The following is a 22,385-nucleotide window of genomic DNA, read 5'->3' on the forward strand; positions in this document are numbered from 1 at the left end:
AAAAATATAAAAAATCTAAAAATGCCAAAAACAATTTTCACCGTCTAAATTTAATATTTAGAACAAAGTGAACATTTTTCTGGCCTAAGATGCAATTTTTAAAAATGCATATTTTTCTAATTCAAATAAAATAACAAATAAAAATGCAAATAAAATATTTATTTGATTTTAAAAATTTTCCTCCAATATTCCTCTCTTTTTGAAGAAGTCATATTATCTTCTCTCTTTTATTTTTAATATTAGAAAAATTTGGAGAGAAAATATTAAAACCAAATTGAGCCTATTTTCAAATTTCAAAGAAATTCAAATATGAAAATGAATGAAATCCCCAACTCTCTCCTTCGGTCCTTGAGTTGCTTAAGATTTCTAGGTCACAACCCAAAATGCAAATAAAATATGATATGCATAAGATGATCTATGTATATAACATCCAAATTGAAAATTGGGATGTTACAAACCAAACCCCCTTAAGATGAATCTCGCCCTCGAGATTCGGGTCGGCTAGAAAATAGGTGTGGGTGGTCTTTCCGTAGATCTTCTTCTTGTTCCCAAGTGGCTTCATCCTCGGTATGCTGGCTCCAGTGAACTTCGCAAAACTTGATAACCTTGCTGCGCGTAACTCGGCTGGCAAACTCGAGAATCTTGACGGGTTTCTCCTCGTAGGTCAGATCACTCTCCAACTGAATTGCTTCCATGGCACTGTATCTCTTAGAGGAAAATCAACCATCTCAGCATGTCACTTCTTCAACTAGGAAACGTGAAACACATCATGAACTCCTGACAATCCTTCGGGTAACTCCAACTTGTAGGCAACCTCTCCCATACGTTTCATAACTCGGTATGGTCCCACAAATCTCAAGGGTAACTAACCCGTTACTCCAAATCGTTTAACTCATCGCAGAGGTGACACACGAAGATATGCTTTGTCTCTGATTTCATAGACTACCTCTGATGCGGAGCATCCTACGATCATCCCCATGTACACTGGAGCATATGCCATTGGACCTAAGGTAAACTCACTCCTTTACAAATCTTCCCTTTTCCCATGTAAGACATGGATGCTACTTCAAGCGTGGACCTTGTGCATACTCAGGTACACCCGAGGAGACCATGGAGAGCCAAAGGACCAAGGCCAAGTGTGCGCGGAATCGAAGGAAGGATAAGGAAGAAGAGTGAGCTGCCACAGCAGCCGGATATCCGGCCCCAGCCCGGACATCTGGTCCAGCCCGGACATTCGGCCCCTGCCCCGGAAATCCGGCATCGGATATCCAGAGAACACCCGAAAGGACCAGCGCAGCCCGGACATCCGGATCCTCCCAAAGCCCCGGACATCCGGCCCCTTCACCTGGAAATCCGGCCCCTCATCACAGAATGCAACCGGAGCCAGCCAAGTTCAGCCCGGACATCCGGCCAGAGGCCCGGACTCCGGTTCTTCGTGAGCCGCCAGACATCCGGCCCCCAGCCTGGACATCCGGCACCTGCCTGTGCGCAGAGATCGGGCCAAGGGCCCATGTATCCCCCTCTCACTTACCCCTTCGTGGGCTAGCACTATATATACTCCCCCACCTCCTCCTAGTTAGGGTCATCGTTGTGATAGCTCATATTAGAGATAGAGCCTCGCTCATCCACATCAGATCCACTCCACGAGAGAGACTGCAGTCCCTCTACGGAGAAGATCCACGTTGGATTCAAGACCTCCTAATGGAGAAGACCCCCATCAAGACCTCCTCACGGAGAAGACCGGTTACCAATTGTATCGTCCCTTGTTGATCGTGGATCTTGTATCACCTTTTGTGTTCATGGATCTAGCACATGTCTGATCATACTTGTTGGTTTGAGTGTTCTCTTGTGTTCCCCTTGTGATTTTCCCCTCGTGTTTCCCCTCATTTCTTCATGTTCTTCGCGGGATCCGCTCCCTTCGTGAAAGATAAGCCATCTAGGGTTCCACCCTACATCAACCTCCTTGCGTTTTGTATCCGCATGACTCTTCTGCCTGGACTGAGCTACCTTCAGTCTATCTTGAATCAACTTGACCTTCTCTTCAGATTCTTTGATTAAATCTGGCCCAAACAAGTGACGGTCTCCAACTTATCCCATAGTAATGGTATCCTGCATCTCCTTCCATACAAGGCTTCAAAAGGTGCCATCTTCGAACTAGCCTGGTAACCAAAGTCTGGTGCAACTGATTCTAGAAATTCGAAGTAAATTGTGTTCCTCTATCTGATACGATGGTCCTCAGAACTCCTTGCAGACATACGATCCTGGTCATATATATCTTGTCCAACTTCGCGCTTGTATAGGTGGTTTTCACTGGGATAAAGTGAACTACCTTGGTCAAGCGATCAACTACTACCTAGATTGAATAATATCCCGATCGGGTCCTGGGTAATCTAGTGATAAAATTCATGCCAAGCTTGTCCCACTTCCATTCGGGTATTGGCATAGCCTGAAGAAATCCTGCCGGCTTCTGATGTTCTACCTTCACTCTCTGACATACATCACATATGGCTACAAACTCGGCAGCGTCCTTCTTCATACCTGTCCACCAGAAATGCTCCTTCAAATCCAAATATATCTTGGTGTTTCTGGGGTGAATAGAGTAGGCGAGTCATGAGCTTCCTGAAGTATTAACTTCCTGATTTGCGCATTATTGGGCACATATATACAATCCTCAAACCATAAAGTTTCGTGCTCATCCTCATGAAAACCCTTGGCTTTTCCTTTATCTCAGCGATTTCCTTATCATCCTTCCGAGCTTCTCGAATCTTTCCCAATAATGTTTACTGAACCTCCATTGCTGCAACAAAACCTCTTGGAACTATCTCCAAACGAAGTTCCTTGAGATCGTCAACTAATTCCTGCGGTAATCCTCCACTTACGAGGGTATTGACACAACTCTTCCGGCTCAAGGCATCTGCTACGACATTGGCCTTTCCTGGATGATTGTGTAACTTCATATCATAATCCTTTATAAGCTCCAACCATCTCCTTTGCCTGAGGTTTAGCTCCTTCTGAGTGAAATTGTACTTTAAACTCTTGTGATCCATGTACACATCACAACGGTTCCCGATAAGAAAATGTCTCCAGGTCTTAAGAGCATGCACTATGGCTACTAACTCCAAATCATGTGTGGCATAATTCAACTCATGCGGTCGAAGGTGACATGAGGCGTATGAAACAACTCTTTCGTCCTGCATCAGTACTCCTCCAAGTCCTAAGCGAGAAGGGTCGCAATACACTTGGAAATCCTTGCTTATATCCAGAAGAATCAGCACTGGGGCTGTAACCAAACGTTTCTTCAACTCCTGAAAACTGGCCTCACAATCTTTAGTCCATTTGAACTTGGTGTCCTTCTTCAACAACTCGGTCATGGGTTTCGCAATCTTGGAGAAATTATCAATGAACCTCCTGTAACAACTTGTGAGTCCCAGAAAACTGCTTATCTCTCCAAATGAGGTGGGTGCCAGCCACTCAGTGACGGATTTAACCTTGGTAGGGTTTACTGCTATACCTTCTCCTGATATAACATGTCCAAGGAATCCAACTTCCTTCAACCAAAACTCACATTTGTTGAACTTGGCATATAGTTGATGTTCCCTGAGCTCCTCGAGAACTAAACGCAAATGCTCCTTGTGCTCCTCTTCATTCTTTGAGTATACCAATATATCATCAATGAACACCACAACAAACATATCCAAGAACTCCATGAACACTTTGTTCGTCATACTCATGAAATAGGCAAGGGCATTAGTCAATCCAAATGACATAATCGTGTACTCATATAGCCCGTACCTTGTAGTGAAAGCTGTCTTAGGTATATCATGTTCTCGGATTTTTAGCTGGTGGTATCCTGATCGCAGATCGATCTTGGAGAATACTTTAGCTCCTTGCAACTTGTCAAATAGATCATTGATCATCGGTAGTGGGTACTTGTTCTTGATCGTCACCTCATTCAATGCACGATAATCAACCACCATTCTCAAAGATCCATCCTTCTTCTCAACTAAGAGCACTAGGGCTCCCCACGGTGATGAACTTGGTCGAATGTAACCTTTCTCCAATAACTCCTTAATCTGCTTCTTAATTTCCTCCAGATCATTTGTGGGCATCCCGTATGGCCTCTTTGATATTGGTCCGGTGCCTGGCAATAGCTCTATCAAAAACTCTATGTCTCGATCTGGTGCCATGCCTGGTAGTTCTCTGGAAATACATCCGGGTAATCCTTCACAATAGGCACTTCTTCCTGAACAACTCCCGAGAGAGAATTTACTTGGGTTCTCCTTGGCGCATGCCTAGACACATACTTGATCATTTTTTCGTCCGGGGTTGTGAGTAAAATTGACTTACTAGAACAATCAATGTTTCCTCCATACTTCGATAACCAATCCATGACTAATATCATATCCAATCCTTGGGACTCCAAAATTATCAGGCCTGAGGGGAAAACATGGGTACCAATGGTTAAGGGCAACCGATCATACCATTGGTTGACCATATATTCTGCTCCTGGCGAGCTTACTAACATGGGTGACCTAAGGGCTAGGGTTGGCAATTTAGACTTGTCCACAAATCCCCTTGTATGAATGCGATGCACCAGTATCGAAAAGAACAAGAGCGGTAAATGACTAAACCAAAAACTTACCGACAGCTGCATCTAGCTGCTCTTCAACCTCCTCCATGTTGATGTGGTTCACCCGACCTCTGTGAAAGGGTTTGGCTTCTTCCTTGAGCTTCCATTGTGATGCGGAGCATCCTATGATCGTCCCCACGTACACTACGACTACTCCCCATGCCCCAAGAGGACATACAATGAGAGACCTCGACTATACGTCATTGGACACAAGGTGAACTCGCTCCTCTCCGAACCATCACTTTCCACATATGAGAAATGGCTACTACCTCAAATATATGTGCTATGCATGATCAGGAACAAAGAGGAAGACCATGGACAAGACGGCGAGGACACCAAGCACATGGAACAAGAGGAAGAGCTTCCAAGAAGCATCAGCTCCCGGACGTCCGACAGTTACTGGACGTCCGACGCCTAGAGTCCCCACCAGCCAGATGGAATAGCCGATGAAAGCTACAGCTGCCGGACGTCCGACGACCATCAGCCACTGGACGACTAACAACAGCCGAAAATCCGATGATGGCTATACCGAGCCAAAACACCGAACGTTCGACAAGTACTAGATGACTGGACCCTAGCGAGCCACCGGACGTTCGGTACCTGTCGGACGACCGACGCCTATCTGTGCATAGAGTAACGGGCTGAGGCCCATGTATCCTCACTTACCCGTTCATGGCCTAGACTATATATACTCCTCCACCTCCACCATTTGAGGGTTAGCGTTGTGATAGCTCATTTGAGAGATAGAGCTTCGCTCATCCATACGGATCTAGTCCACGAGAGAGACCGCGGCCCCTCTTCAGAGAAGATCCTATTGGATTCAAAACCTCCTCGCGGAGAAGAACATCAAGACCTCCTCACGGAGAAGAACCGGTTACCCTATGTATCATCCTTTGTTGGATTCGGATCTTGTATCACTTTGTGTTTCGAGGATCTAGCATAAGTGTGACCATATCTTGATGGTTTTAGTGTTTGTCTCGTGTTTCCCCTCGTGATTCCCCTCGTGATTCCCCTCGTGTTCTTCGCGGGATCTGCTCCTTTCGTGAAAGATCGGCCGTATAGGGTTCCACCCATTGTGATCATGGCATGGCATAGTAGATGAATTGTGCACATCATGTAAAGGAAGCTTAGCAATATCATCACATGAGAAACAAAAGCCAATGACCATCATCTCGTCATCCATGCCATAAGTGCAAATGGGATTTATTTCAATGGGGCATGCATAGCTACTATGTTGAGATTGAAATGATGCAATATGGGATATCTCACTCATAGCATATGACAAGTTCAAAGGATTATCAAACATGATGTGACCAATAGAATGTTCACATGATGTCCTATGGAGCATAGCATCACAACTAGGCAAATCAACATGCTCATCATCATATTCATCATAAATAGGTAAGCCATGACATGAAGAATTCACACTAGCATGAAGCATGGGAATAGGTGGATCAACATCATGCACGCAATCATTGGTAAAATAGTCCTCTAGTGGGACAAGAGAAGCACCATCACCTATGTTACCTTTGGAGCATCGCTCATGTGTTGTAGGTGAGGTGTCGAAGACCGAGTCATGGTCATTGTCGGTGTCAAAACTGGTGGATCTCGGGTAGGGGGTCCCGAACTATGCGTCTAGGCCGGATGGTAACAGGAGACAGGGGACACTTTGTTTTACCCATGTTCAGCCCCTCTCGATGGAGGTAAAACCCTACTCCTGCTTGATTAATATTGAAGATATGGGTAGTACAAGAGTAGATCTACCGCGAGATCAAGGAGGCTAAACCCTAGAAGCTAGCCTATGGTATGATTGTGTATGGAGTTGATCCCCTACGGACTACAACCCTCCGGTTTATATAGCCACCGGATAGGGTTAGGGTTACACAAAGTCGGTTACAATGGTAGGAGATCTTGAATATCTGTATCGCCAAGCTTACCTTCCACGCCAAGGAAAGTCCCATCCGGATACGGGACGAAGTCTTCAATCTTGTATCTTCATAGTCCAGGAGTCCGGCTGAAGGTGTGGTCCGGCTACCCGAACACCCCCTAATCCAGGACTCCCTCAGTAGCCCCCGAACCAGGCTTCAATGACGACGAGTCCGGCGTGCAAATTTTTCGGCATTGCAAGGCGGGTTCTTCTCCAAATCTTGTGTACCTGTAGGAATGATGTCCTATTCTTGTAATGTAGTGCTCCTCGGCTTCCATGCCCAATAATGGCTGTCTTCTACGTGTAAAGCAGATGCGAAAAACCGGGGCGTTTTTACATTTACACCCCTGGCCGTATAAACGAGCCGCCTATTTAACGGGATGGGGATTTAGATCCAAACCACATCTCCTCCTTTCCGCGAGTGATCATCAGAGCGTTTCCAGCAAAGGTCTATTCCAACATGACCAGCCGTCGTAGCTCCTCCCCTCGCCCCTCCGGTCCCAAACCCGGGGACTGGGAGAGTTGTACCATCCCGCACAGCAAGTTGGCGTCACTTCAAGCCCAGGGATTCCTCCCCCAGGCATGCATGGTCCCGGTCCGAGCCGGTCTGGCCACCTATAATGGCGGAAAACAAGCGGAGAGCACCCCCAATCCTTCTAGGGGAGAGCAGGTGTGCCTCGTCCCCTATCTATTAAGGGGACTGGGATTTCCAATTCACCCATTTCTCCGCGGGCTTCTGGAGTTTTACGGCCTCCAACTGCACAATCTCACGCCCGCCTCCGTGTTGCATATTGCGGGTTTCGTCGCCCTTTGCGAGCTATTTTTAGGCGTTGAGGCTCATTTCGCACTGTGGAAGAGGTTATTCTGCCTGGTGCCCCGTTCTCAAAAGGGGTCCATATACCAAGTGGGCGGAGCCGAAGTATGGCGCATCGCCGGGACCAGATACCTATCTGGAACCCCAAAGGAAGCGTCCGAGGATTGGCCCTCGGAATGGTTTTATATAGATGACGTCCCGCTACCGGACCCTATCCGGGTCGGTCTCCCTGAGTTCAACAGTGCTCCATTGAAGAAACGCTTGAGCTGGCGTGCGCGGAGCTCTCAGAGAGAAAGTGACAGAGATGTCCTTTACCTGATGGGCCGGATAAGACTGTTGGCTCATTCCGGACTAACCATGATTGGAGTCATGGCCGCATGCATTATGCGGGGGGTGCAGCCGCTTCAATACAGAGGCCACCCAATGTGGGAATTCAACGGGGAGGATGACACCACCTGTTATGGTTGTAAAGGACTGGCCTCAGCTGCCGCTCTAGAAAAGATCTTATCCTCTTTGTACAAGGGAGAAAAGGAGGAATTCCTCCGCGTCAATCCGCGGGCCGGATTCAGTATGAACGATCCTCCAAGTTGGGTAAGTGAACAATTGCGCTTGCCCGTTTGTTTTATACTCCCGTGGTTAGATAGGTAGTCTAACGACTTCAATGCAGGAACTACGACAGGAGGTAAAAAATATCAGCAGCCGCCCTCCACAGCCCGAGGACCCAGAACGGTCCCTCGATCCGGACTCCGAAGAGGATCCGGACATATCGGTGGAGCTTATCGACAGGGTGTTCTATCAGCTAAGCAAGGACAATACCTTGGTAGCCAGGATGGCTGATTACCCAGGGTTAATCCCGGCCTCCCAGGTGACGGAAACCGGAGTCTCATTCGCTTGAGAGGGATTACACTCTCATGTATTTCGGTGTTTCTGACGACAACCGCGTTTTGCAGGGGAGATTTCCACGGCAGGAGGCCGAACCTGCGGCGGCTAGCCAACGAGGGGCCGCAGAGCCCCATAGGGCAAAAAGGAATGAAGTCCGGACTGAAATGTCGGCGCAAAGGTATAGTGCACCCTCTGCTTCCCTGGAGTTATTCTGTCAGGGTCATATTAACGTCCGCGCTATCTTCAGGACGAAGAGACCTCGCCGGACTACATCCGGAGAGGTTGCCAATCGCGCCTCCACCAGCCAGGCTCCAACATCTGGCCAGGAAGCGGAGGCGAATACAAGGCGTGCACTGGAAGCTCCTCTGACAGAGGATGCGAACAGGCTGTCCACCACAAATTCAGAAGTGGAGAGTGCCATGAACCACAGGCGTCGCCGGACAACTCTACGCGACGGTTGTTTCTCCCAAGAGGCTTTAGATGCCTTTAATTCGAGAGATGCGTACCTCCGTGCCGCTCAAAATGGTTTAGCCAGAGCTACGGGGCAGTATGTGAAAGACATACGGGTAAGAAAATTTTGGTTAAATATATACATATGCCAGTAGCCCCCGAGACTTGAAACAGTTAGATCAACTGATTTAAGGATCATTTAATATGCAGGTTCTTACAGAGAAGAATACTGTACTGTCCCAGGAGCTGGAGAAGTGCAAGGCCCAACTAGAGGCCACACTAGCCGCAGCAGGGGAGCCCCGAGAGACCCCCTCAAGTAAAATACACTTTGAAAGATTAGTATTGTGCGGTGTGGATGCAAATCTGACAAGTTAAATTGCAGATGGCGCCGGACTCGATCCGGACAAGCAACAACTCTTACGCCAGCTAAAGGCCGGTGAGAGTATGTTGACAAGGGTGAGGCGAGAGAAGAATGATCTTCAGGATGCCAACACCAAGCTGGATGTCGAACTTAAAGATGTTCGTGGCCAGCTATCGGACTCCACGAAGGAGAATCAGCGGCTTCGACGCGGCATTTTTAGTAAGTGCTTGAACAAACTTTTGAAAAGAAAAAGTTCGGCGAGGAAGTCGATTAACAGAGTAATGTCTGTAGGTATGCTCACAGGTCGTCCTGCACAGGAGATGCCCGGTTCTACGGGTGACCTTCTTCCTGGACTCATGCAACTGCACGAGCAAATTCGGCTAGCGATGCGAGGTGTTGCCCAAGCCTTATGGCCTGCCCACTCCGTGCCCGAGAGCCTTGGAGAGCTTGCGGAGAAGCTGAAGGGAGCTCGGCGGCGCTTCCGGTTGTGGAAGATATCGGCCTGCTGACAAGGCGCTCGAGAAGCCTGGGCCATGGTGAAGACCCGTTTTATGAAGTCTGACCCGAACCACATGGCCGAGGTCGGACCAGTGGGGCCTGAAGGGAAGGAGATCCCTGTGAGCTTAGTATACGGCCAAGTAGAGTTGGCCGCAAAGTATTGCCAGCAGGACTATAAATTAGACAGTCTGTTAGATGGTATAGAAGAGGAATACAATCAGTCATAATGACTATGTAATTTTGAATTGACATGTGTAATGCCTTCTAGCCGGATTGTAGATCGTTTGTCGTTGCCGACCTTTTCGCTTCAACCTCGAGACCCGACGGTCTGGAGTGTGTCCGAATACCATAGCGGTTATATAAGAACCGTGATATGCGTGGAGACCAGGCGTAGGGGTCATTAGTGCTTTATCAGATAAGTGCCCAACTAGTTATGTTATATTACATGGTTAGTAAGAAACATCTTCCAGAGAGAATAGTTCCGTTAGGGGTTCCTTTCGCTGGGAGGCATGCCCTAAAGTGCATGTCTGGACTGCATAAAAAGACACAGAAAAAGCATCTGGGGGTGCATAAAATGGGTAAAAAGATCATCTTTTATCTCACCGACCGAATATTCCCTTAAGAACGCTAGCTTTGGGCTTCACCCAGTCTGAGGTACACATCCGGCTGACCCGGCAGTAACAATCGCAGAGGTGCTCCCTTTACCACCTAGCCGAACAATCGGGAACGTAGGGGTAAGCACAGGAGCCAGGCAACCCAGCTTGGCCAAAACTTAAGTCATATCGATGCATATAATGGTGAAGAAAAAGGTACATGTAGAAGTTTGACGCATGTGTTGGGCATGAAGCCCATATAAATAAGCTTCTGTTAAAGAAGCCCCCAGGTTTAATGAGCGCGAGTGGAGCATCACTTAGATGAGCCTTTAAGGGCGATAAAAGAAAAGAGGGGAAGGAGAGAAATGTAAGACAGAAAAATGCAAAAAATGGACAGAGGAAGGAGACGAACACAGAGTCCGGCGCTAGGCGTAGAGTCTTCGGAGACGGGTGGCGTTCCATGGGTTCGGCTCGAGTCGGTTATCCGACGCATCTCGCAGGCGGTACCCCCCGCCAGTCAGGACTTGGTCGATTATGAATGGACCTTCCCACTTGGGCTTGAGTTTGTCCTTTTTCTTGTCCGGCAGGCGTAGAACTAGTTCGCCGACATTGTAATTTTTGGCCCGTACTTCTCTGCTTTGATATCTTCGAGCCTGCTGTTGATAGAATGTGGAACGGGCTTTTGCCACGTCGCGCTCCTCCTCCAAAGCGTCCAAACTGTCCTGCCGATCGAGCTCGGCTTCTCTTTCTTCGTACATGCGCACTCGAGGTGAGTCATGAATTATGTCACAGGGCAGAACTGCCTCTGCGCCGTACACCATGAAGAATGGTGTGTATCCGGTGGTGCGATTCGGCGTGGTCCGCAGCCCCCAAAGTACGGAGTCGAGCTCCTCTACCCAGTGCGTATTAGATTCCTTAAGGGACCGCACTAGTATGGGTTTAATGCCGCTCATGATAAGACCATTTGCACGTTCGACCTGGCTGTTGGTTTGTGGGTGATAGACGGAAGCATAATCGAGCTTGATGCCCATGTTTTTGCACCAGAGTTTTACCTCGTCGGCGGTAAAGTTTGTACTGTTATCGGTTATGATGCTGTGGGGGACGCCATAACGGTGTACAACCCCGGATATGAAGTCTATCACAGGTCCGAATTCGTCCGTTTTAACAGGCTTGGCTTCTATCCATTTGGTGAATTTGTCCACCATGACCAATAAATATTTCTTTCTATCAGTCCCGCCTTTAAGGGGTCCGACCATGTCAAGCCCCTAGACCGCAAAAGGCCAGGTGATTGGTATAGTTTGGATGCGGTGGGTGGCATATGGCTTTGGTTGGCAAAAAGTTGGCAACCAGCGCATCGTTGGAGTAAGTCCTGAGCGTCTGCCTGGGCCGTCGGCCAATAAAAGCCTGTACAGAAAGCCTTGCTAATAAGGGACCGAGCAGCGGCATGGTGACCACCGAGTCCGGCATGAATTTCAGCCAGAAGGTTCCTCCCTTCCTCTTCAGAGATGCACCTTTGAAGGACTCCGGTAGTGCTTTTCTTATAAAGCTCTCCCTCATGGACTCTGTAGGCTTTAGATCGCCGCACTATGCAGCGGGTCTCGTTTTGGTCCTCCGGGAGTTCCTGCCTAGCAAGGTAGGCTAGGAATGGTTCCGTCTACGGGGCGATGACCGCCATTATTACGTGGGCTGAAGGTGTAGTTTTATTGGCAAAGCCTCTAATTGTGTTAGATTGTTCGGCGTCGAGTGGTGCGGCTGGGTCCGGGCTGTTATTTACGGGTTCCCCCTCCCATGCTACAGATGGTTTGAACAATCTTTCCAAAAAGATGTTGGGGGGGACTGCATCGCGTTTTGCTCCGATGCGTGCCAGGACGTCCGCTACTTGATTGTTTTCTCGGGCTATATGGTGAAACTCCAGCCCTTTGAACCGAGCTGACATTTTCAGGATGGCGTTGCGGTAAGCTGCCATTTTTGGGTCCTTGGCGTTAAAGTCGCCATTTATTTGGGATATCGTGAGGTTCGAATCCCCGCGTACCTCTAGGCGTTGAATGCCCATGGATACTGCCATCCGGAGGCCATGTAGAAGGGCCTCGTATTCGGCTGCGTTGTTGGAGTCCGTGTACATAATTTGTAGTACATATTGGACTGTGTCTCCTGTGGGGGACGTCAGCACGACGCCAGCCCCCAGTCCGGCCAACATTTTGGAGTCGTCAAAATGCATGATCCAGTTTGAGTATGTGCCGTACTCTTTAGGGAGTTCGGCCTCCGTCCATTCTGCGACGAAGTCGGCCAAAACTTGCGTTTTGATAGCTCGCCGTGGATTATAGGTTATGTCCAATGGGAGGAGCTCGATGGCCCATTTTGCGATCCGGCCTGTTGCATCGCGGTTGTTGATAATATCGTTAAGTGGTACTTCCGAGGCTACTGTTATGAAACACTCTTGAAAGTAGTGTCGTAGCTTTTGGGATGCCATGAATACCACGTATGCAATTTTTTGATAATGCGGGTACCGTGATTTGCATGGAGTGAGGACAGTGGACACGTAGTAGACCGGCCTTTGAAGGGTGAATTTGTGTCCGTCCGTCTCCCGCTCGACAATGAGCACTGCGCTGACAACTTGATGTGTTTCTACAATGTACAATAGCATTGGTTCGCCGGTGTTTGGCGCGGCCAGGACTGTGTTTGTTGCCAATGTGGCTTTTATTTCATCGAGTCCGGCCGTGGCGGCATCCGTCCACTCGAAGTGTTCGGTGCGCCGAAGGAGGCGATAAAGGGGCAGTGCCTTTTCTCCCAAGCGGGAGATGAAGCGGCTTAGAGCCGCCACGCATCTGGCTAATTTTTGTATTTGTTTGAGGTCCTTTGGGATATCCAATTGTGACAAAGCTTGGATCTTGGCTGGATGTGCTTCAATTCCTCTACCGGATACAATGAAGCCCAAGAGCTTTCCGGCTGGAACGCCGAAGACGCATTTTTCCGGGTTGAGCTTGATGTCGTATTTTCGGAGGTTATCGAATGTGAGCCTCAAGTCGTCTACTAGAGATTCGACATATCTTGATTTGATGACCACATCATCCACATATGCCTCCACTGTTTTGCCGATCTGACTTGCCAGACATGTCTGGATCATGCGCTGATATGTTGCGCCAGCGTTTTTTAGCCCGAAGGGCATTGTGTTGAAGCAGAATGGGCCGTATGGTGTGATGAATGTTGTTGCAGCTTGGTCTGATTCTGCCATCTTGATTTGATGGTAACCGGAGTATGCATCGAGGAAACACAACGAATCGTGTCCTGCGGTGGCATCGATAATTTGGTCGATACGGGGGAGGGGGAAGGGATCCTTTGGGCAAGCTTTGTTAAGGTCTTTAAAGTCGACACACAAGCGCCAGGATTTGTCTTTCTTTGGTACCATCACCAGGTTTGCTAGCCAGTCCGGATGTTTTATGTCTCTAATGAATCCGGCCTCCAATAGCTTGGCTAGCTCTTCTCCCATAGCATGTCTCTTAGGTTCGGAAAAACGCCGAAGGGCTTGTTTGACAGGTTTGAATCCTTTTAGGATATTTAAGCTGTGTTCGGCCAGCCTGCGTGGGATCCCTGGCATGTCTGAAGGGTGCCAGGCGAAAATGTCCCAATTCTCTCGTAGGAACTCTCGCAGTGCGGCGTCTACATCGGGGTTCAATCGTGCCCCGATGGAAGCTGTTTTATTGGGGTCCGTTGGATGGACCTGGAATTTGATTATTTCGTCGGCTGGCTTGAAGGATGTGGATTTGGATCTTTTGTCGAGTATCACATCATCCTTGTTAACCGTGGAGCGCAGCGTAGTCAGTTCCTCGGCCGCTAAGGCTTCGGATAGTGCCTCGAGGGCTAATGCGGCCGTCTTGTTTTCGGCGCGGAGTGCTATGTTCGGATCACTAGCTAGAGTGATAATTTCATTCGGCCCGGGCATCTTAAGCTTCATGTACCCGTAATGGGGTATCGCTTGGAAGATTGTGAATGCTTCCCGCCCTAGTAAGGCGTGATGTCCGCTTTTAAACGGGGCCACCTGAAACGTGACTTCTTTGGACCTGTAATTATTCGGCGTGCCGAACACCACATCTAGTGTGATTTTTCCTGTGCAGTGCGCTTACCGACTGGGGATTATTCCTCTAAAGGTTGTGCTGCTTCGCTCGACGCGGTTCCAGTCTGTTTCCATTTTTTGAAGGGTTTCCTCATAAATGAGGTTTAGTCCGCTGCCTCCATCCATGAGCACCTTGGTGAGGCGAAAGCCGTCCACTATGGGACTGAGGACCAATGCGGCTGGTGCTCGGGCTGTTCGGAATCTGGGTTCATCACTTGCGTTGAAGGTGATAGCAGTGTTGCTCCATGGATTTATTGTTGCAACTTGATAGACTTCGGCGAGGCTGCGGAGTGTTCTTTTTCGCATATTGTTTGATGCAAAAGTCTCGAAGACTGTGAGAACGGTACTGGTGTCCTCGGGCTGGCTTTCTGCGGCCTCCCAATTTAAGAGGTCCTCGCCAATTGTGGCTACCTGCCGGAGTATCCAACACGCTCTAAGGCTGTGAGTTGTTGTGGCGTCCTCTGTACTGTGAATTCTACAGGGTCCATCAAGCCACCTTTCCAGTACGGTTCCATGCCCTGTAGAGGGTTTGGGTTTTTTCTATTTACTCCGGGTGTGTTATGATGATGCACCCTCTTAGTTCGGACGGGATTATTATTCAAGGCCGGATTATCCCAAAATTTTATTTCGGTTTTCCAGGCACTTTCCATCGCACAGTACTTTTGTACTATGAACGCCAAGTCAGCGAAGCGTGTAATATCACGGCGACTTATGGCGTTAAGGATTCCCTCGTCCGTGCAATTACTGCAGAAGATTGATATTGTGTCTCCCTCGCGGCAATCCTTTATCCTGTTCATAACCAGGAGGAATCTGGCCCAGTAATGATGTACTGTTTCATCGGGCCTCTGCCTGACTTGGGAGAGATCGCTTATATTCGGGTGGGTGGGTGTTGTTGAATCTGAGACTTCACCCGATCCAAGATTCGAAGGCCGAAGAGTTTCCGAACTCTGAAGTTCGGATTCTTGGATGTTGTCCAGCGAGTCCGGCCCGTTGCCTGATCCTAAGCTTAGGTATTGAGTTACATCCTCCTCTCCACGGGTATCCGGCTTGGAGGGGTCGGGAATTCAGACGTAGCTGGTCCTTAAAATAGATGAAGGGTCGCCGCATTGCGCCTCTACCACGGCAATGTGGTGGGTGACTTGGGGAGAGTTAATTTCTCTCCGATCGGGTTTAAGCCCAACCTGGTCGTAATCCATAGCGACCCCCAGGGCAGCGATGCGATCCAAGAGCCCGTTTACGGAAGAGAGCTTCATTGGATCTAGCTGCTCGACGAGCTCCGAGCTGACGTGTAGGTTGCTTTTGATGACCCGAGAGGTCACCGTCGGCGCAACAGCCGAACAGGCGGTAATGAGGAAACCACCTAGCCGGAGGGTCTGGCCGACAGCCAAGGCTCCCTTAGCAACGGCGCCGTCTTTGAAGACGGGAGAAGGCATCCTTCTTGATTGTGACGGCACAGAGGAACTCTCAATGAAAGCACCAATGTCGGTGTCAAAACTGGCGGATCTCGGGTAGGGGTCCCGAACTGTGCGTCTAGGCCGGATGGTAACAGGAGACAGGGGACACTTTGTTTTACCCAGGTTCGGGCCCTCTCGATGGAGGTAAAACCCTACTCATGCTTGATTAATATTGAAGATATGGGTAGTACAAGAGTAGATCTACCGCGAGATCAAGGAGGCTAAACCCTATAAGCTAGCCTATGGTATGATTGTGTATGGAGTTGATCCCCTACGGACTACAACCCTCCGGTTTATATAGAGACCGAATAGGGTTAGGGTTACACAAAGTCGGTTACAATGGTAGGAGATCTTGAATATCCGTATCGCCAAGCTTGCCTTCCACGCCCAGGAAAGTCCCATCCGGATACGGGACGAAGTCTTCAATCTTGTATCTTCATAGTCCAGGAGTCCGGCTGAAGGTATAGTCCGGCTACCCGAACACCCCCTAATCCAGGACTCCCTCAGTCATCTTCATCTTGATGGAACCATGTGGGGGTGCATCATCGTCCACCATGGCCATCATCGTCTCCATTGGAGGTATGGACTTGTCGAGGATAGGTGTGTCATCATGTAGGAGAGCTAGCACCAAAGAAGAAAACACGCTCGGAGTTGAGGTGAAGTCATTAGAAATCATAGTGGACTCACATGCCATGTCAACTACCTCACTCACAAAGTGTTGTGGCTGACTCACCCCAGTTATGATGCTCTCACTCATATGGTTGGTGGAGTCACTCAAATGGCTCTCAAACTCACATAGGATGTGTGGCATGCTCTCAAATGTGGGGATAGTGGTGGTCACACTCATCCTCTCATAGGACATGCACTCAATGTCATATAAGGTGGAGTCACTCATCTCACTCATGGGGTGGTGGCTCTCCTCACATGGCAATTGGGGAAACTCATGATATGTGGGTGTCGGCAAGATGTAGGTGCAAATGTCTCCATGCTCAATCATGTCGTAGTCGTATCCATGGATGAAGGCAGAAGGCGGCACATCATCACTCTCCTCTAAGACCAAAGATAAGATCTCATGTGCGGTCTCGTAGCTTGACTCGGAGAATGAGTCATTTTGGGGCGCCGTCTTCATGTAGTTGAAGAGGTTCATGCTCATCGTCGTGGTCGAAGGGGATGGCCCTTGCTCGACCTTCCTGTCACCGTCTTGTTGTTGGAGGCCCATATGATGTGGCACCTCGTAGCTTGTCTCCATGACCGAAGGGAATTTCCCATGCTCGGCCATCTTTCTTGAGGGGCTTCCGAAGATGGAAATGTCGCCCTCGCTTGAAGGTGGTCGCCTTGTTGTAGAAGATGTCATTGTAAGAGAACTCACGGGAAGTAGACAAAGATGACGTACATCCAAAGGAGAATATTCCTTGATAGCACTTGGCGAAGATGCCGAAGTGGTTGTTGTAGTCGTAGCTCCATCTTGGTTGTGGTCGTCTTGCAGTCTTCTCTTTTGCTCTTGAGGCTTGGCCTTGGCGTGAAGTAGATCTTGTTGGGACTTGTACGTTTGCGCTTGGCAAGCATCTTCATGATGATGGTGTTGTTGTCGCACTTGAGCTTGTAGTAGATGTTGTTCGTCTTCATCGTGCACATGTTGCTTGGAGGTTACTTTCCCTTCATGACAATGTATATCATGAACGTGATGGTGGCTGCCATGGAGATGTGGACATGGACGACTTGCGCTTATATCGCTTGGGCGTTCCGAAGATGATTGACTAGCTCGCCGTCACCTTGAGGATGATGAAGGGGAAGAACGTTTGGCCAACAAAGTCCGAATCTCCTCCGTCCTTGCATCTTGCTCCTCCTTGTGCGTTGAAAGCTTGTTGTCGATGTAGTCCCTTTTCCTTGCTTCGGAGTAACGAATGTCCATGGACAGGTTCTCGATGCACTCTCTCAATCTTGATTGTGCGCCTTTCATTTCTATTGGTCTGCTTGTCTCACTTGCAAATTTGCGAGTCTCTTTCAACATTATTGAATCTTGCTAACACTTTGCATCAAATTTTTGTGCCACTATCCTCACCGAGCTCCATCATAAGCCTTATTTTGTGTAGGCGTGAGAAACCGACATGAATTGGTACCCATTGTGCTACAGCGGCCGGACGTCCGACCACCATTAGCCACCAGACGACCGACAATGTCCGGAAATCCAACGATGGCTATCCCGAGCCAAAATGTCGGACGTCCGACAAGTACCGGACGACCGGAACCCAGCGAGCCATCGGACGTCCGGTACCTGTCGGACGACAGACGCCTGTCTGCGCGTAGAGTAACGGGCCGAGGCCCACGTATCCTCACTTACCCCTTCGTGGCCCTAGACTATATATACTCCTCCACCTCCACCATTTGAGGGTTAATGTTGTGATAGCTCATTTGAGAGATAGAGCTCCGCTCATCCATACGGATCTACTCCATGAGAGAGACCGCGACCCCTCTTCGGAGAAGATCCTCTTGGATTCAAGACCTCCTCGCGGAGAAGAACATCAAGACCTCCTCACGAAGAAGAACCGATTACCCTATGTATCATCCTTTGTTGGATTCGGATCTTGTATCTCTTTGTGTTTGGAGGATCTAGCATATGTGTGACCATATCTTGTTGGTTTTAGTGTTTCTCTCGTGTTTCCCCTCATTTTCCCCCTCGTGTTCTTCGCGGGATCCGCTCCTTTTGTGAAAGATCGGCCATATAGGGTTCCACCCTACATCATTTTGGTATCTAGAGCCACGTTGGTCACGATTTCGGAGCCTCCCCTCCTTGTTTTCTAGCCTAATTTTGTTGTGTTCTTCCTAAATTCGAAAATCCCCACCAAAAATAGCCCCAATATTTTTTTCTGGTTTGTTGGGTTGATGAAGTTTTGTTGGATTTGATCCATGGATTTGCTTGGTTTCAAGTGGATCTAGCATTTACTCAAGTTTCCCCATCTTTCATCCATGAAATCTCATCAATTTTGACCCCGAAATCTCCATTTTCTGCCCAAAATCGCGTCCCGAAACTCGCATCTCGCGTTGACCCCGACCCACTGGACGACCGACACTTTACGGACTTCCGGAGCCCCTAGAACGCCCGGACGTCTGACCTTTTCCGGACATCCGGAACCCCTAACCCGAGCTAAATTTACGGATTTCCGAGCCCGCCCGGACGTCCCCTAGGACATCCGTCCTTTTAAGGACGTCTGTAACATGTAGTTTCAGATTTCAGCTGATTCTTGTTTCGGCCGTAACTAATTCATCCGAACTCCGATTTTGACGTTCTTTAGCTCGTTTTGAAGCTATTGACAACCCCCTTCCCACAATAATACTTCCAACATCAGTTGACTCAATAAAAGTTTGAAAATTTTGGCATCTTTGCCTAGGGCTTCCACCACATCATCCGCTACACCACCACCGACTTCCGCAACCTAACCCATATTGATCCCCATAGCATTAGCGGTTGCTTGAGTGGTTTGAGCCTCCTAAGGTGTTTGGGCTACTTAGGGATGATTGCTTCCTTATCAACCACCACCACCACTTCCGCATAGGCTTACCCACCATACACTTCCGCCACCCCAACTTGACCCAATTTTGTTTGTGTTGTGAGTTGTGTTTCCTAAGGTTTTTCGGCTACTTAGGGACCGTGCTTCCAACTCCGACACTGTGTATAGTCCACCACCTTACCCTCCATTTCGACAATCCCATTAAGCTTCCACAACCACCATCGCATCCCACTACCACCATTTTGACATTTAACATTTGACATTTTGAATTCGCTGTTTTTCCGTTTCCTAAGGTGTTTCGGCTACTTAGGGACGAGTCTCCATTATCTTGGTATCCCCATCAAGATCACCGCCACTCATCATCGCCAAGGATGCTAACCTCCATATCATCTTGGTATCGTTGTATCCCTCCATTGTATATTCCCTTGCCATTGCGTTGATAACCCCTAGCCCAGTTTGCGTCACTTGCCTATCGAGACTAGCCATTTGAGTGTTGCCGGCAATGTTACTTGTGCACATTAGTGATCTACACCATACATTGCATACATACCATATCATATTGGTATCATATCATCTCATGTGCCTCAAGTTTGTTCTCGCATATACACAATTGCTATCTTGGTTTGTGCATTGTGCAAAAGTGGACATACACATAAAAAAAGAATAAGCTTTCAAGCAAAAGAGTGAACAAAGAGCTTGTCAGAAAGTGCCATAGCATCATACCACATTGCATAAGATTTTCAAATTCGATCATCTTGGATCATCTTGGGAGAAACACCGGGAACCATACATACATAGCATACTTGGGATAGAAAGCTCATACATTTTTGCATCTTATAGGTTGTGCACAAGTGTCGTATCTGCCTATTGAGCAATCGTGCTAGTGTCTCTCTTGAGTTGTGAAACACTAGCATTTTCCATGGATTCCACATTTTGTGCTCATCCTTGGTTGCACGACCCCATTTATCTATCCGTGTGTGTGTTTCCGTGTGCCACATATTGCTATTGGTCTACTTGTTTCACTTGCGAATTTTTGAATCTCTTTCAACATTATTGACTCTTGCTAACATTTTACATCAAATTTTTGTGCCACTATCCTCACTGAGCTCCACCATAAGCCTTTTTTGTGTAGGTGTGAGAAACCGACAAGAATTGGTACCAATTGTGATATTTCCTTGTTACATCATTGAGTGATCATTGATCCATCTTCAATGTCGGTCAAGGTACATTTGGTATAAGTTCTTCTCCTTTCTGCACTCATATTTGCTCGAGTATTGTGATGGATAGTCAAGGCATTTCATCTCCGGTCTTCGACAACAACGACGGCGTGAACAACTACATCACCAATGCGTCAATCTTCGATCTACAATGACAAATGCAAGGCGCACAATCAATATTGAGAGAGCACATCGAGAACCTCTCCATTGACATTCGCCACTTCGAAGCGAGGAAAAGGGACTACATCGACAACAAGCTTTCCGCACAAAAGGAGGAGAAAGATGCAAGGATGGAGGAGATTCAGACCTTGTTGATCAACCGTTCTTCCCCTTCATCATCCTCAAGGCGGCGACATTCAAGTCACAAGTCTTCGGAGCGCAAAACTGATGCAACCGCAAGTCGTCCATGTCCCATCACGTTCGTGATCCACATCATCATGAAGAGCAAGTCACCTCCAACGATCATGTGCATGAAGACGATGAATGCCATCGAGCTCAAGCACGACAATGACACCATCATTATGATGATACTCGAGATGCGCCTACTAGTTCCAACAAGCTCTACATCAAGCTATGTCCAAGCTTCATGAGAAAAAAGAGAAGACCGCGAGACGAGCACCACCAAGACGGAGCTACGGCTACAACTACCACTTCAGCATCTTCATCAAGTTCTATCAAGGCATCTTCGCCTTTGGACGTACGGCATCTTCACCTACTTCATGTTAGTTCGCCTACATCGACATCATCAAGTACAAGGCGACCACCTATGAGTGAGGGCGACACTTCCATCTTCAAAAGCCCCCCAAGAAAGATGGCCGATCATGGGACATTCCCTTCGGTCATGGAGACGAGCTATGAGGTGCCACATCATATGTGCCTCCTACAACAAGACGGTGACAAGAAGCTCGAGCAAGGGCCATCCCCTTCAACCACGGCGACAAGCATGAACCTGTTCAACTACATTAAGACGGCGCCCCCAAAGGACTCATTCTCTGAGTCAAGCTACGAGACCGCACATGATACCTTATCTTTGGCCTTAGAGGAGAGTGATGATGTGCCATCTTCGGCCTTCCTCCACGGCTACGACTACGACATGATTGAGCATGGAGACATTTGCACCAACATCTCTCTGACACCGACATGTGATGAGATGCCCCAATTGCCATGTGAGGAGAGCCACCACCACATGAGTGACATGAGTGACTCCGCCATACGTGACATTGAGAGCATTTCCTACAAGAGGATGAGTGTGACCACCACTAGCCCCACACTTGAGAGCATGCCACCCATTCTATGTGAGGTTGTGAGCCATTTGAATGACTCCACCAACCATATGAGTGAGAGCATCCAAGAGGGAGTGAGTGAGCCGCCACACTTAGTGAGTGAGGTACATTACAGGGCATGTGAGGTCACTATGATTTCTAACGACCTAAGCTCTACTCTGAGTGGTTTTTCCTCTTTGGTGCTAGGTCTCCTACATGACAACACGCCTATCCTCGACGAGTCCATACCTCCAATGGAGATGATGATGGCCATGGTGGACGATGATGCACCCCCACATGGTTCCATCAAGATGAAGATGACCATGACTCGGTCTTCGACACCTCACCTACAACACATGAGCGATGCTCCAAACGTAACATACGTGATGGTGCTTCTCTTGTCCCACTAGTGGACTATCTCACCAATGTTTGCTTGCATGATGTTGATCCACCTATTCCCATGCTTCATGCTAGTGCGAATTCTTCATGTCATGACTTAGCCATTTATGATGAATATGATGATGAGCATGTTGATTTGCCTAGTTGTGATGCCATGCTCCATAGGATATCTTATGAAAATTCTATTGGTCACATCATGTTTGACAATCCTTTGAACATGTCATATGCTATGAGTGAGATCTCCCATATTGCATCATTTCAATCTCACCATAGTAACT

Source organism: Triticum aestivum, chromosome 6A (genome assembly GCF_018294505.1).
Source record: "Triticum aestivum cultivar Chinese Spring chromosome 6A, IWGSC CS RefSeq v2.1, whole genome shotgun sequence".
NCBI classification, from domain to species: Eukaryota; Viridiplantae; Streptophyta; class Magnoliopsida; order Poales; family Poaceae; genus Triticum; species Triticum aestivum.